At 43.4% G+C, this 12,498-nt stretch overlaps 1 long non-coding RNA gene across 1 annotated transcript in view; it reads right to left on the bottom strand.

Moving 5' to 3' along the window:
- Positions 1-279: 279 nt before the first annotated feature.
- Positions 280-12,498, bottom strand: part of LOC118891046 — a 98,346-nt gene continuing 86,127 nt past the window's right edge. Inside the window, exons 5-7 of the long non-coding RNA XR_005018880.1 lie at positions 8,428-8,544; positions 3,130-3,258; positions 280-321 (exon numbers count right to left, since the gene is read on the bottom strand). This is a non-coding gene — a long non-coding RNA (uncharacterized LOC118891046). The remainder of the gene's footprint in view (positions 322-3,129; positions 3,259-8,427; positions 8,545-12,498) is intronic.

The raw sequence follows: 12,498 nt of genomic DNA, 5'->3' as shown, positions 1-12,498 counted from the left end.
GTGCCCATACCCGGTTTACAGAATTATTAACATTTGTCACAGTGAATGAACCAGCATCGTTACATCACTAACTGAAGTCCAGATTTTATTCAGATGTCTTTAGTTTTTACCTAACGCCCACTCTCTTTCTGTTCCAGGATCTCATCCAGGACGCCACGTCACACTTAATCCTGTCTCCTTAGATTCCTCTTGACTCATCAGAGTCTCCTTGTTTTTGGTGATCTTGACAGTTTTGAGGGGTACAGGTCCAGTATTTTAAGGAATGTTCTTCTATTTGGGTTTGTTGGATGCTCTCCTTGTGGTTAGGCAGGGGTTCTGCGTCTGGGGAGGAAAACCACAGAAGTCAAGTGCCCTTCTCATCACATCACACTGAGGGCAGGTACTATCAATGTGATTTATGTTGCTGTTGACCTTGAGCGCCTGGCTGAGGTTGTGGCTATCAGATTTCTCCATTGCAAAACCACTCTTGCGGGCTCCCCTTTCCATGCTGTCCTCTTGGAGGGAAGTCACTATGAAGTCACAGCCCACACTTGAGGGATGGGAGTGATGTTCCTCCTTGACAAGGCAGTATCTACAGGAGTCATTTGGAATTCTTCTGCGTGGGAACCATGTCTATTCTCCTCCGTTTAAAACAATGTATTGGGATCAACAGACGAATGGATAAAGAAGATGTGGCACATATATACAATGGAATATTACTCAGCCATAAAAAGGAACAAAATTGGGTCATTTGTAGAGACGTGGATGGACCTAGAGACTGTCATACAGAGTGAAGTAAGTCAGAAAGAGAGAAACATATCGTATATTAACGCATATATGTGGAATCTAGAAAAATGGCACAGATGAACTGGTTTGCAGGGCAGAAATAGAGACATGGATGTAGAGAACAAATGTATGGACACCAAGTGGGGAAGGAGGGGTGGGATATGAACTGGGAGATTGGGATTGACTTATGTACACTAATATGCATAAAAGAGATAACTAATGAGAACCTGCTGTAGAGCACAGGGAACTCTACTCCACTTTGCTGTACAGTAGAAACTAACACAACATTGTAAAACAACTACGCCCCAATTAAAAAAAAAAGAAAATGGTGACAAAAAAAAGTGTTGGGGGAGAGGGGTAAATTAGGGGTTTGGGATTAACATATACACACGACTGTATATAAAATAGATAACCAACAAGGTCTTCCTGTGTAGCACAGGGAACTCTACTCCAGATTTTGTAATTACCTATAAGGGAAAAGAATCTGAAAAAAAAAAAAATATATATATATATATATATAACTGAATCACTGTGCTGTACACTTGAAACTAACACGACATTATAAATCAACTATACTTCAATTTAAAAATGTATTCAATTATTAATTTATATCATGATGGACTCATGAATAGTTATACTCTACGTTGTACAAATATGTGTATACAATAGTACGTTATTTATTTTGTTGCTAAAATTACTCAACCTTGGTCATTGGGAACTCTTTCAGCAGTTCCTGGGTCCCTTAGATGAGCCCCCATTGGTGTGTGTGTGGGCTTATTCTGGGGGAGTTTTGTTTCTTTAGCCCGCCCTTGTTTGTTAGCACTCCAAAATGCTCTAAGCTCATCTTGTATATTTCCTGCCCCAGCTCTTTCTAGAAACAGCCGTTTCTCCAAGAAGCCCTGCTCCCTTCTATCGGATAATGGTATTAGAAACCAAGACTAGATCTTGGTGGGGGGCTTGTTATTCCTGGGGAGTCATTTCTTCTAGGACCTCCCAGCAAACAGAGCCAAAGAATCTATGCGTGTGTACTAACCTGACCATGTAACCATCTGTATCTAAATTAAGCTACCCCCTGTCTCCACCTCTGATCCAACACTACTTGGATTATTCTTGCCTCTGCTTCTTGCTGGTCCGTAACCTTACAACCTAACGGTGTGAAACCTGGCTCCCGCCATCCCCTGGACATTGACCTCACGATTCAGTTCCAGTTTACACATCTTGTGGCTTCAGAATTCTTAACCCACATCCTCATGGGAGACAACTTTACACCTAGAGTCCTGTGCTTATGAGCAGCTCCTTTTGCCTTTAGTCTTAGAGTCTCCACTCATTCCCAAAGTTACTTGATCACCGTTCCTCCAACCCCCTCCAGGGAAGGTGTGTCATACATTTGTAGCACAGTTAGATTCTTTTGTCACAGCCTGCCTTCCATCCTGGGATCCTCTGACCTCCTAAATGATTTTTTAAAATTTATTTTATTGAAGTCTAGTTGATTTACAATGTTGTGTTAATTTCTGCTGTACAGCAATGTGATTCAGTTATACATATACATACATTCTTTTTCATATCCTTTTCCATTAGGGTTTATCACAGGATATTGAATATAGTTCCCTGTGCTCTACAGTGGGAACTTATTATTAAATGATTTTTTAAATTTGCATATACTAAGGTTAACGCTGTGCCATGAATAGGATAGTTTTGACAAATGAATAGCGTAATGTATCCACCACTATAGAATAGTTTCACCGTCCTGAAAGATGCCCTGTGTTTCACCTATTCCATTCTCCCCCTGTATTTTTGTTTTTTCCTCCCATTTTCAAGTAAGCAGATATTTTAGATACCAAATAATGTTACATGTCATGTAATTTTTAATTGCTTGACATCAAGTAGTTACAAGAAATAAAAGGTTGTTTTAGAATCACATTATTATCAAATATGTTTATTTTGTATTAGACCCATGTAACTTATTAGTCACAATAATTTAGAGGTGCAAACTTTCTCTTTTAGGTCACTGTGCACTTTCAGAGTTGAGAAAGCTGAGTTCCAGAAGTTTCACTACCCCCAAAAGAGGTCAGGGCCTGGCCATGCCCAGGAAGCCATTGATACTGTAGCAAGTGCAGAGCCAGCGTTGATACATGGATTCAACTTCCCACCCGACCACGTTACCTTTCAGAATTTTCATAAATCCGGGGGCTTAAAAACTTAGCAAGGACCTTCTTTTCGCCCAGCAACCAGCCCTTGCCCGACCCCATTTTCTTAAAAGTCTAAATCATGTCTATTTACAAACTCCAAGTTTTGCCACAAAGGCTTTACTATGCCCACTTTGCAGCCAAGATTAGAGCAAAACGCAGAGACGAATTTCCTCACCCCATGCTTGCAGTCAGTCGCTGCTTGTCGTTGACTACAGCTTCATGATCTCAAGAGCACATGTCGTGGAGGTAAAACTTTATGACTTCCATTAATTCCATGTCCTTGGCTGTCATGTTTCTCAGCTTGCTGTCAAACCACAGAAGTATATTTTTAGGATATTTCGGAGGGAAGCGGTGTGACAAAATTTATAGCAAGGCTTCTGGAGAGACTGAAGCAGGTGGATTCTGCTAAACACACACATGCGTACACACACGCAGAGACACACATGCACAGACACATGCACACACACGCAGAGACGCGCACACACACATGCAGAGACACACACACATACACAGAGACACACGCACACACACACGCAGAGAAACACACACACAGACACATGCACACACATGCAGAGACACACACACATACACAGAAACATGCACACACACACGCAGAGACACACGCACACACACACACGCAGAGACACACACACATACACAGAGACACGCGCACACACACACAGAAAAACACATGCACACACATGCACACACACAGAGACACACACACGCAGAGACACACACACACACACTGCCTTGCACATGAAAAGGATAGGAGATGCATTCTCTGGGACCTCAGCTACATCACAAGAACGTCCTTCTTTGTGTGTGTATTCTGATTCCTGGGCCTGCGTTTTCCCTTTCGGTGTCACCTCAGGCACAGGGAAAAGCATGCCACAGTAGCAGGGAAGGAGGGAAACCAGGAGGGAGGGAGAGAATAAAGTGAAAGGACAGGAGGAAGGAAGGGAACAGAGAAGGAGAGAGACGCGGAGAGGAAGGAGACTGCTGCAGTCCCGTCAGTGATGCCAAAAATGGGCAGGGGGAACACTGATGGAGGGAATCAGGAAAAAAGTTCTCCTTCCAGTGAAGAAGCCACAACGAGCCTCTCCCCAGGTGGCCAATCGTCTCTCTCAAAGTGACTTTTTAAAAAATAACGTTATTAAAATGTTCTGCCTCTAGCAAATCCTCTCCTGATCAGAGATAATAAATATGCAACTTTATTATTGCATTATTCATCACTAACCCTGAACAATACCGACGGCCCTGGGCTCTTTGGCCTTCAAAGGACCTTCCTTCATTAAAAAGATTACATTTTATAACTGTTTGGGTATAAAGACGAATATATTGATAATATCTATTAACTTCTCATTGGGCCTAAAATTGTGTATTTTTTTCTTCTGGTTTTAAATGAAATCAGGACATTTTTGTGCACACAAAAGTACTATGGGCCCTGGACACTGTCCCCACTGGGTACGTTGGCCCTGACGATACCCTTTTGTCAGTTGGTTGGTGCAGCTCACGTATGTCACCACGTGGTCCCCGGGTTCTGACCCCAACCTGGGGTGTGGAGTTAATGCCATACGTGACCCGGGTGTGAGTTTGTATTGCCAAGCGCCAGTGGTTGAATTCATTGCTCTACGTTCACTAAGTCTGTTCTTAAAAATCAGCAGGAAATATGTGCATATCTGTACCATAAAGTTTACAAAAGCAGCGCTCGTGTGACAGAGAGGGACTGAGTTTACTCAGAAAGATGAGTTCTGTCCCAGAAACGGTGGAGCACGTTTCTGTCCTGTAGGACCACCCAGAGTGGAGGAAAGTGACCTGGAAAAGGTGAGGTGTCAGCAGGAGAGGTTTGTCATTCTTTTCTGGGTGAAGATTCTGAGGGCATAGGCATTAAAAAACAGAAAAAAAGAAAGAAGATAAGATAAAAGGAAAAGCAAATTCCAAAGACTCTCCTTTTCTTCTTGAGAATTAGATACTGTCCCTCAAGTCTTTCACAATGTTTAGGATTTGTTCTTAGGACGGTTTTCAGAATGAAATAAGGCGTTTGTTTGCCAAATTGATCTATTGTCAAAATATAGTGTTTACACTTTAGTAACTCAAATCACTAGAGAAGTTCGCAGAGGAACCTTGGAGGAGCTGCGTTTAAAGTAACAAACAGCCTCTAATGTAGCCATTGCACAGGCTGTGGGAGTGAATGGGCGCCTGTACAGCGAGTTCCCTTAAATGTACATACACCAGGCAAGTAGAGCGGAACAGTCCATTATTTTGCACTTAAATTGCATTTTTTTGTAGACCATTTCTCCCACATCTTTGCATGACTCATGTCTTATCTTTAAGGTCGCAGCTCAACTATTCCCCCCTAGAATGAGAACTTTCCTGACCACCCTACTGTTCTTTATGCCACTTTGGTATTTCATTTTCCTGTTAGTATTGGTGACCCTCAGAAATTATTTAGATATTTGTGGATTGGTGGTTGGTTCACTCGTGTGTTGTTTATCTTCCACTACTAGAATTTAAGCCCCACGACCGCAGACCACTTACATGTTTTGTCCACTGTTGTATTTCCAGTGTCTGGAATAGTGCCTGGCACACATTTGTTGAATAAACGGTTGAATGAATGAATGAATGAATGAATGAATTTGAAGTCTCCTCCAGAGACAATTGGAAACAGACTTCTGAATATTTCTGGGAAGTAACAAGGAGTTAGAATCGGAGGTCCTGGACGGTCCTCTGACCTCACTCACTCATTTACAGATGAAGACAATGCTGTGACCTAAAAAGGTAAGAATTGCCCTGGCAGGACCACTCTGTGGTTCAGAGGCCCCAGCTGTTTCCAATTCCTGAGGCAGCCCTCAAACCACAATTTGAAAATAAAGGCACATGAAAATCAGACTGAGAACCAACCCAAGTCATCTTCTCTAAGATAAATAACGGTCTGTCTGCTCTCACGCAGCTGATATTAATCAAGGCGAGGCCATTGGACACCAAAACCAAACATGTGTCTCTCTCTCCGAGCTTTTAGGTCAAGCTCGCGATCTCTCGTTCCCGTTCCCTCTCCTGGCTCCCCCATCCCTCACTCAAGGTTAGTAAAAATGAAAAGAGCTACAGCTTCTGAAGAATTCACCATATCCTGGGTATTACACTAAGTGTTTTATATTCCTCATCTCCCGGAGGAGACACCGTTATCCCCAATTCATAGGAGAAGAATTTAGGCTTAAGATGTTAGACATTTGCCTGAGGTCACACAGCTAAGAATATGGGAGCTTGAGCACCAGCTCAAAAAAGTTAAATAATTTTTTGAATAGAGAATACATTCCTAGTGTCCCAAATTGGAAAAATACGTATAAATTTACTAAAAGAAACCCCACCCTCCTACTCATAACTACCCAGTGTCTCGCGCCACCCACAGACAACCATCATAAGTTTCTTGCGGCTCTTTCTAGAGATACATTATGCATATCAATAGGGTGTGTGTGTGTGTGTGTGTGTGCCCGCGCACACACACACACACACGGACATTCTTTTGCAACTTTTTGCTGTGGAAAACGATGAACATATACAAAACCAGACAAAATCCTATAATGGAAACCCATGTTCCCATCATCCTGCTTCAAGTAGTATCGCCTCAAGAACAATCCTGTTTCAACCACACCCGACCTGCCCCCTCCCAGACATCACAGCATTTCATCTGTAAATATTTCTGGGTGTCTACCTAAAGGATGAAGACTTTTAAGACATAATCAAAATACAATAATCACAACCTAAAAGTTAACAATAATTCCTTAATAACCTAAAACATCCAGGGAGTATTCAAATTTCTAATGGCTTCACAAATGTCAGCCTTTTTTAAAAGTTTGTTTATTTGAATCAGGAGCCAAATAATACACATGGTGCAGTTGCGGATACGTCTTTTAAGTCTCTTTTATATATATATTTTTTATGTTTTAATTTTCATTTTCTATTGGAGTATAGTTGATTTACAATGTTGTGTTAGTTTCAGGTGTACAGCAAGGTGATTCAGTTATACATATACGTATGTCTATTCTTTTTCAAATTCTTTTCCCATTTAGGTTGTTACAGAATACTGAGTAGAGTTCCCTGTGCTATACAGTAGGTCCTTGTTGGTTATCTATTTTTTATATATAGTAGTGTGTATATGCCAATCCAATCTCCCAATTTATCCCTCCCCCTCACCTTTCCCCTTAAGTCTCTTTTAATCTATAGATTCTCCCTTTACTTTTATTCTTTTACACTCCTTGCAGTTTATTTGTTGACAAAATTGTTTGTTTGTTCTGTAGGATTTCCAACAGTCTAGATTATGTAAGGGGGGAAAAATCCCTTCTCCACAAATGGTAGCATAAAATTCATACTGTTTTGTACTTTTTTCACTTAACAGACCTGGCTAATCCATTTGACAAATCCTTGTTGAGCACCTAAAGCTTTTCTGGGTGCTGGAGACATAACAGTATGTAAAGCAAACAGGCAAAGCAAACATCCCAGGGGATGGAGATGGCACACCTAAATAAATAAAGAAAGAAATGGGCACAACATTGAACATGTATTATCAAGAGAATAAAGCAGGGAAAGGACAGCAACTGCGTGATGAGAACTTCAAGTTTCGGCCATCTGAGAAGACGGCATTTGAGCCAACTCTGAAAGCAGATGAGAGCCTGAGTCACGCGTCTCTCTGTGGGAACAGCGTTTTAAGTAGAGGAACAGCAAGTACAGTGGCTCCACGTACACTAGAGAAACAAGACTTTAGGCCAGGAGTTGCAAATATTTTCCCTTCAGTGTAATTTTTCCCTTTTGCTTTTTGTATGGTGACTCTCACCATTTAGGAAGTTTTGACTTTTAAAAATGTAGTCATCTGTAAATTTTCTCTTTTACGACCCTTGGGTTTTGGGTCAGAGTTAAAAAAGAGCTTGGATTTTGAGTCACCGTGTTATTTCACGGCCCAAGATGGCCTTGGTTTAACTACGGTTCTAAATAACCACAGAATCTCAATGGTTGAACATCACAAAGCTAATTTCTTGCTCACACCATCCATCCATCCAGGGCAGACCAGTTCAGCCTACCTTCACTCAGGGACCCAAGCTCCAGATGCGTCCACCACCGCTGTGTCAGAGGAGCTGTAGCGAATTGCACACCAGCACTGGCGGGCTTTTGTTCACATTTCATGGGCTAAAGCTCCACCTACAGCCCACCTGAGCACAAGGTGGTGGGCAGTGCAACTCCAGGAGTGCCCGGCAGGGGAAGGGACCATGTGTGAACAGCCCAGGAGGGTCATTAGACCACCTAGCTCAAGTCAAGGTGAAGGAGCTTTTCTATTAACCCCAATTCTAGGACTTTCCCTAACCCAGTCAAAAGCAAAGTAGTGCAAAACAGACACACGACTAGACCCAGCTGATTGGATTGTGTAGCCAGTTTGAGAATCTGTACAGGACAGATGCCTCAGAGAGCATCACCTACTCACCCACAAAGCGCCACGGCTTCCACCGTCTTCCAGAATGAAGAGGCTGTATCCTCACACTTCAGGAGCCAAGAGGGCACGGTTACCCCCTGGGTAGGTTAGCTTTTCTGGGTGCGACATCTGGAACCAATGCATAAATGAATGCTGGTTACTCTCAGATAAAAATAAATAGTCTGTACCCTACAGACCCAGAGAAAGGTGCTGTTTGTTTAGATGATGGATTTTTTGCAGATTTAGTGAAGCCCATGGGTCTTGGAACTTTCAACATAAACAATGAGGAAACCAAAATAAACCCTTACAGAGCAGAAGAGATAGAAACATTTTCTTCAGCATGAATCATGAGTTAATGACTGTTCCTAAAAATGTAAACAAAATTAATTTATGCTCAGTCAGCAGCTAGAGAAGAGGAAGAACCCAGTACCTGCCTTGTGTTCAAATAGAGAATATTTGGAGACAAGAGTTGTGTCCGATTTTTCTGCTTGCTAGAATACAATCTCCAGTAATGGGGGCTTCTTTTGAAAACATACATGAGTTGTAATAGAAACGGGGATCTCATGGGAAACTCAGCCTAGAAACCAGTGGACACCCAGACTTTAATGGACATGAAACCACATCCAAAACATCCTCGGAATCTCGCCCAGCAGCAGAAGTGGGGTTCTACGTAAAAGAACCTCAGGGGAAAGTGGGGACCTGAGAGTTAGTGCTGGTGCCTTGCTGGGGCGGGTAGCGGTGAATCTTCTTCATAATCTGGGACAGAATGCAGTGGTAAAGGAGCTCATCGAAGTTCAGTTGTCTTTTGGGGATCCAGGCCACGCACTCTTTGAAGAGACAGGGATGGTAAGGAAAGAGATGTCACATGACAACCTCTTACTTCATTAGAACAGGATAGCGTGAAAAAGACAAATCCCAGTTTTGGATGAATCGGTTTAAAGAAGATTTAAAAAAAAGACTGGGCCAGATGGTATTATTGTACTATTTATTCCAAATATTTGCTTTTCCTTGCTACTAGGCGCATGCCTAGAAGGTCCTGCCTGGAGGGAGAACAGACGTGCTGCCCACTGAGGTTCACTATGTGACTTTCTTTGTCAAGTGGAATTTATACAATTGTCTGAACAGATGTTTTCAGAGCCCTGGTATGCTTCTGCCATTGTTTTGTTCCCTCTGCCACAAGACTAAGATAGGGGCCCCTCCTAGCCTGTATTGCAGAAGAATGCAGGGTGAAAGTTGATGTACCGCCAACACGTACACGAGCAAGAAATAAATATCCGATGTTGTAAGGCACTAGGATTTTGGAAGCCATTTATTATTGCAACATAACATAGCTCAAGCTGATGGATATAGATATCAGGACCAGAACCGTAGTGCTGATCTAGCAAAGACCCTGACATATATAGCATGTTGCCTGCAATAAGAAAAACGGAGCAAATGAGCTGTGGCTTTAGTTAAGAAGTGGGGAAAACAAAACACGGGTAACATGAGTTTGCTTTTATTGCCCGCATTTGACAAGGAACTACAAGAAAGAGATAAGCTCCAAAAAGATTTCCAGTTTGAAAGTAGAACTGACAGGGAAATACGGGAAATCCAGATATCCCAAAGTTAAGAGCGTCAGAACAAGGGGGTGGGGAGTAAAGATGAGATAAGGGAAAGTGGGTGAAAGCTGTTTTAGAAGTAATGGATCTCTAAGTCTCCTTGTCCCTCCCTTGTCCTGGGCCACTTCTCCCTCGCCTCTCTGGAGAGGGTAGAACCGCAGGTCAGGAGACTGCGACATGGCAATCATAGTAGTGGGTACAGGTAAAGTATGTCTATTGAACGTTTGCTGCAGAGATATTCCAGCCTTTTTCTCCCATTCAACTCCCAGATCACTGGTGGCTATACCCTTCCTCTCCAGCCAGGAGATGAAAAGACTCCCTATGGAGAATCTCACCAGCCCGACAGGAAACATTCTAAGATATTGACATTAGGGTCCCCCAACAGATGGTCACAATATAGTGTGAAAATCAACAAGTCCCAGTCAGGAACTCAGAGCTTCTAATCAGCCTTTTATTTCTCAGATCTTAAACTCTGCAGCCAGGATTGACACACACACACACACACACACACACACAGTTAATATATTCAGAGACATAAGAGAAAATTTATCATCCATGATACAAGAATGAAGTTTTTTGAAAAGGGATCATTCAGACATTCAAAGCTCAAAAAAGAGCTCTTGGAAATTCAAATCAATTGCAGAAACGAGGAAATCTCCCAGAGAGTAGTCAAAAACACAAAAAGATGAAAACTACAGAGTGAAAATAATAAAATTAGAGGATCAGTTGGTCCAACACTAATATTTAATAGGAGTTCCAGAAATACACTAGAAAAAAGGGATATGAAATCATCAATTCAATGGCTTAAGAATATTCTCAGAACTGAAGGACATGAGTGACCAAAGTGTGACGGTCATTGAGATTCATATCAAAGCTCGACATGTGAAATGTCCACTGCCAGGAACCATCAGGAGATCCTACAAGTTTCTAGAGAGGAAACACAGATCACGCAAAGGGTCAGTATTCATGGCTTTAGATTTCTTAGAAAAGGTACTAGGGACTTCTCTGGTGGTGCAGTGGTTAAGAATCTGCCTGCCAATGCAGGGGACATGGGTTCGAGCCCTGGTCCGGGAAGATCCCACATGCCGCGGAGCAACTAAGCCCGTGCACCACAACTACTGAGCCTGCACTCTAGAGCCCTCGAGCCACAACTACTGAGCCCGCGTGCCACAACTACTGAGCTCACGCGCCTAGAGCCCGTGCTCCGCAACAAGAGAAGCCACCACATTGAGAACCCCACACACAGCAATGAAGAGTAGCCCCCGCTCACTGCAACTAGAGAAAGCACAGCAACAAAGACCCAACGCAGCCAAAAATATATATATATACTAGAAGCAAGAAGATATTCTAAAGAAAAGTATTATCTGAACTATTCCTCTCTATCTGGCAAAACTTGAGCTTGAGCATGACAGTAAAATAAAGACATTCTAAGACATGCAAAGCCTCAAAAATGTATCTCGTACATACATATCATTTTGCAGGAAGCTACTAGAAGCACTCCACCAAAATGAGAGAGCATGGCAAGAAAGAAGAGGCGTGGGGGGCTTCCCTGGTGGCGCAGTGGTTGAGAATCTGCCTGCCAATGCAGGGGACACGGGTTCGAGCCCTGGTCTGGGAAGATCCCACATGCCGCGGAGCAGCTGGGCCCATGAGCCACAACTACTGAGCCTGCGCGTCTGGAGCCTGTGCTCTGCAACAAGAGAGGCCGTGACAGTGAGAGGCCCGCGCATCGCGATGAGGAGTGGCCCCCGCTCGCTGCAACTAGAGAAAGCCCTCACACAGAAACGAAGACCCAACACAGCCAAAAATAAATAAATTAATTAATTAATTAAAATTAAAAAAAAAAAAAAAAAGAAGAGGCGTGGGGTGTGCGGGAACCGCCCCCCCCAACCAGAGGGAGACAAAGGGCATCCCGAGGATGAGAAGCGAGGCCCCGAGATGACCCGACAGAGGCAGCCCCGTCCGGATGGGAGCCCAGTGACACCACGGGTCATCAGAACACCCCCTGCCGTCTCCTGAAACCAGGTGCCCAGCTGAGCACCTGCCCCGTCGAGCTCATTCGGCTTCTCCTGTCCATGTGCTGATAAAGCTCCTTCTCCTCCTCCACGACCTACTGTTCTTGATCAGCTGAGACCCCCCATTTCACCCCACAGAAATGTCCTCCTCTGGCAGCTCCTGGGAGGCTCTGGTGACTTTAGACCCAGAAGTTCTGAGCAGCCGACCAGATCACATCGCCCCTGGGCCCAGAACTTGTTCCACAGCCAGGGGCCTCAATGGTGTGAGCCTGGGGCTCCCCGCGGACTCACGTCCCGACGTTTCCAGAAGGGCCTCTTTCTTTGCATTCAGGGAATCTCGACCCAGACATTCCGTTGAAGTTACCTTCTCCTGGGAACCTAGGGGCAGTTTTTTAAAATTTATTTAACTTTTTTATTCCAGTTAATTTTGCATTTGCTACCCAGTCAAAACTGAACAATGGATCCTTCGG

Source organism: Balaenoptera musculus, chromosome 2 (genome assembly GCF_009873245.2).
Source record: "Balaenoptera musculus isolate JJ_BM4_2016_0621 chromosome 2, mBalMus1.pri.v3, whole genome shotgun sequence".
In the NCBI taxonomy this organism is placed as follows: domain Eukaryota; kingdom Metazoa; phylum Chordata; class Mammalia; order Artiodactyla; family Balaenopteridae; genus Balaenoptera; species Balaenoptera musculus.
This window is presented reverse-complemented; position numbering and strand designations above follow the sequence as displayed.